The following is a 5,097-nucleotide window of genomic DNA, read 5'->3' on the forward strand; positions in this document are numbered from 1 at the left end:
AATTTATTCAAGCCCACTAGTTGAATAATTATTTCCAATTGGGCTCTTCAAGACCTAATATTATTTAATTAATTCAACACTTAAATTAATTTAATTATTTGGACTCTATTAGGTCCATTAGTGTTTAATTAATTCAACACTTGAATTAATTTAATTTAGTCCATAATAATGTTTAGGAAAATCACAATTTTCAAATAAATTATTTATTTGAGTCATCTTTTAATTTAGGAACACTTTCACAAATTAAAAGTTGCATTCCCCATAATCCTCTTATAGAAGTCATACATCTATTTTTATTTAAACTCTTTTATAAGCCGTTCAATGCATTGAACTATTTTTACTTCTCAACGGGATCTAGAAAGTTAGCACTTGTGCGACCCTCAATGGTTCATTGATACAACTAGCAGTGGGTTCACATCTCTATGTGATTCGGGACTAAACATGTCCTTATATGAGCATACCCCAGTTGCTCCATTCTTACTTATCAATTCCTTGATAATAAGAACGTCAGAACTCAAATCTGATAGTACCCAACCAATCATGTTAAACGCCCAAAAGCATTGCTTACATGATTCCCTAGGTATCAAATGATAGTGCCTGCAAGAACCATTCTAATATGATTAGCATATAGTACGGTCCCTTCAACTCATATATCCCGACCGATTCGAAAACTATTGGTATATTGACAGCTGTCATGTGTCATGTCGTAGTTGCATCGATGGTGTAATCTAATAAACCACTTTCTTAATTACCACCAACACTCTGATCAAGGATTTCAAACTACATACACATGAAATCACATAGGATATCCATACCCCGAAGGTAAGCGATGAATCCCCGACTACAATGCATCGACTCCTATATATTTCGACAAAACACCCAACCTTGCCATCTGATGACCCTATATGAGTCGGTAAACAAGTCAAAGTGCAATGCTAGCATATAGAGTCTCAATGTTGTCCCGGGTCATAAGGACTAATGGTGTACAACCATAAACTAGGACATTTCCACTCGATAAGTGAGAACCACTTGAAAGTCCTTTATGGAGGGTTGTTCACTGCACTCTACAAGGAGCACCTATCTGCATGCTCGGACATCATAATGTCCCCTACCAATGAAATATGGTACTCACATCGTAGATACTAGTCTCAAACTCGAGCGGTCTTTATCCTTCTTAGCGGCGGCTGAATCGACTAGGAACTGTTTAGAATATACAATATTCAAAATATGAATTTCATGATACTCATCATATGAGCATCTCATATTCTTTCTACTATTTGTATATTCAAGGACTTTATCTATGCAACAAGCATGGCTATACAGATAAAGATGTGCCAAAACAATAATTTCAAATATTATTAAAATAAAGATTGTTTATACATAGAGTTTCAATGTGAACCCTCGGCCAACACTTGGCTCGATGGGCACTTACTCTAACAGTTGGGGCCTCCTAAACTGACCCTGGGGCTTCTGCTGCCCCTGCTATCTCGGTGACCCTGAGAACTGTTTATTTTGAGGCTCGGAGCTAGACTGTGTCTTATGCCGCTTCCTCTGCATCTCGAAGTCTATATCCCGCTGAGCATGCCCCAGTCGAAATTGCAGATGAACTCCGTTAGAGATGAGTCCCCCTGGCGGAGACTCATAAACTCTCTCGTTTGACGGCCCCCGATGTCAGCTGGAAAGTATTCCAAAAGAACAACTCCTTGAACCTGGCACATGTAAGGGTATCCAAGTCCACAGCATGAGCGGCTCCCTCTCACAAAAGGGACGCATCGTCTCTCAACATATAGATGGTGTACCTGGCTCGGTCACCATCTCTCATCTGAAGATACTCAAAGTGTTGCTCTAGAGATCGAATCCATCCCTCTGCTATAAACGGATCGGTAGTGCCCCCAAACTCCTTCGGGTTAAGTCGCTTGAACTGCTCAAAAATGTCCATATGCGACCTAGGAGCCTGCTGTACCTGCTCCAGTAGCCTAGCCATACCCTCCAGAATTCCGGTAGCTAGGTCCCCTGGCGGTGGTGGTAGATGTCCCCTTCCACCTCCAGGAATCTCATCTTTCCTATCTGTACTCGTAGCATGTTCTGGAGACATATCTGAATACAGTCCAATTTATAAACGTAACGCATCATACAATTAATCTAGTTTTTAAAATAATAAACCTTAAATCGTAAATGCAGTTAAACATGTACATTAAATCATTGTAAAGCGTAAATCATAAAAACATGCAGGTGATAACAGTAAATCATTTTAAACATTTAAAACATAAAAGCTTACAGACTTGAGGTTTTGAAGACTGAGCTGCAGAAGCTGGCGGCGGCACAACCCTATACAAGACCCTTTCTCTGATACCAACTGTAACGTCTGCTATTTTAAAAATGCGGAAATATATATTTTTTTTATAAAGCTCACATTTTGAAAATAAGCATTTGAATAAATTGCATGCATGTAGTCCTACTGAAAATATCATTTAAAAATAGTCGGAAGTAATTACCAATAAAATATCACGGTAAATAAGCGAGTAAAATTCTAACATCCAACAGTGAAAACAACATCATATAAAAATACTCATATCCTCTCAATATCATAAAATCATAAATGTGCGGAAAAACATGAGGTCCTCGGGTCGTGTCGCCCCACCAGGTCTGCTTACTCAGAGTTCAGCATCTTCAGTCCCCTCGATATCAAGCTCACCTGCATCACACACGCCTAATGAGTGTAAAGACATAAGACACATGTACCATAAATAAGAAGTACATAACCATAGCACACAGTAGTGAAAAATATCATACTCAATATATCTTTCATGAACTTTAAAAGCGTAATAGAGACGTGTCATATGAAATCGTGATGCGTCAAAACAATTCATCATTCATCATTTATCATTTCCTTTGGTGAATTCAGTTCATTAGAGGTGACTATCGTACATCATCATTTATAGTGGATCCATCATACACAGAACTGCGGTACCCGGTGGCTGTCGGACATCAGTGACAGGATTACCCATCCATTGTGCCTAGGCCTCATCATTATCATTTAAATATGCGTCTTATACATTTACATATACTTCGATAGCCACAAATAATTCCCAACATTCAAAACATCATTATTTTCATCACTTATAAAAATATTCACATATGCACTTTTCTTTAAATCCAAGCATGCAACTTATATTTTCATAAAATCTTAAAAACCGTGATCATGAAGCATAAACATTTAAACATGATAAAATTGTGCTCATGGCGCTGCCAGGACCAAAATCTCACCCGGGTGCAAAATAACCATTTTGCCCCTGGAAACCCAAAATTACCGTTTTAAACCTGGACCTCTAAATTTGACCCGAAGCTTACCAAACTCCTTAAAACAACCCAAAACATATTTACAAACATTCCTAGACGTAAACCAGAGCTCGATTCATAACTTATTTGATTCGTATTAAAACTTGGACCGGGGTCCCGGTTTAACCCGAATCGAACCGATACTTAACCACATTTTCCCCTTTACGTACCACCACTAGAACATGTCCTAACAGACCCTAAAACCTCAAAACCAACTCCTTAACCATCGACCAAATCCCTGAAAAGCTGCTAGAAATTTCGCCCTTCCAAAATTGCACCCTAATGAACTCACCTTCCAAAAATCACGATGCTAGTCTACCCCCGACGGTACCAGTCATGAACCAGCCTACCATAGACCTATACCAGACCCTAATAGACCTATTTCAGCCGCGGTCACAACCCCGTGCAGCCTACAAGAGCCACGATCGCTAGAACCCCAAAACCCATTCACTCGAGTTTCCTTCCTCAACGCGTGCGGCCGGCCATTTGGGTGGTTCCAGCGGTGGTTGGCCCTCCCTGGGCCATGACTAAAACCCACCAGGGTCTGGTCCAAGCCTTGGTTCAGCATTTGCACCACCCGTTCCATCCCCTAATCGAACCACAGCCCCATCCGAGCACATCCAGGATACAACCCCTCGATCTGTCCATCTACAATAACAAGATCGGTGTTAACCCCAAAACCACATCTTGACACCATTATCAGTCTCTTAAAAACCCGAAAACCGTAGCCCCTTGCACATCAATAAGAAAACATGTGAGTTGAACAAGAAAAACGCAATAATCACATATAAACTAAAATTTTTTTCATCTACAAGGCTAGATCGAATTTTTCATGCATAAATACGTTTCCAGTTTATAAAACATGTATGATGCATAAAGAATTGATATAAAGCATGCCTTGATGTTATAGACGCGAGGAGATCGAAGAACGAGTGTCGGGTGAATTTTTCCTTGCAAGAAATGGGGTGGCCGAAGCTCTCGCTGCTAAGGAATTGTTGAAAATGAGAGAAAGCTGAGTAGAGGTGGAGGTGTCGGCCGAATGAGAGCTTAGGTTTAGGTGAAATGTAGTTTAAGTAATAATTAAATAGTAATTTAGTAGATAATGTGCCCTAAATTGCCAATTAAAAGTTTAAAAAGAGTTTTAAGCCCAATAAGCTTAAAATTAGGCCCATTAAGCCCAAACAGAATCTCGAAAAATATTTCGTTATGGTATGTTCTTGAAAATATTATCTGAACCCTTAAAAAGCCCCGATTCGATAATATTTACTTATAGCTGAAAAATATGCTCTGACGGGTAAAAATACCCAACAAGGCCCATTTCTTAAAAAATATCTTTAAAACATCTTATATTAATTAATAAAAATTAATCATGTGATAAAAATAATTTTCTTGAAAATTCACCGGTCTTCGTTCCTCGTTCGAGCGCGAAATGCATCTAGAAACCCTAATGCATGAACATTTAAAATTTCATGAAATAAATACTATCATGCAAGAATTATGCATAAATTGCATAAAATAATTAAATGCATAAATAATTTAAAATCCTAGATTGCATGCATTCAGGTTACGTGAATTAAATTTCTGGACTTTACATTTAATCTCAAATATTTGTTCGGATCCATAATTTTTTTTAGAAAAATCACCTCCTCAAATATTTAATTACACGATAATAATATTATTGTATGTTTGAAATTATTTTAACTCGACTCTGATACTATTTCTGGCTCATTTATAAAATCAATGATATTTTTTATCATA

This window comes from Primulina tabacum, chromosome 15 (genome assembly GCF_025594145.1).
Source record: "Primulina tabacum isolate GXHZ01 chromosome 15, ASM2559414v2, whole genome shotgun sequence".
Classification (NCBI taxonomy): Eukaryota; Viridiplantae; Streptophyta; class Magnoliopsida; order Lamiales; family Gesneriaceae; genus Primulina; species Primulina tabacum.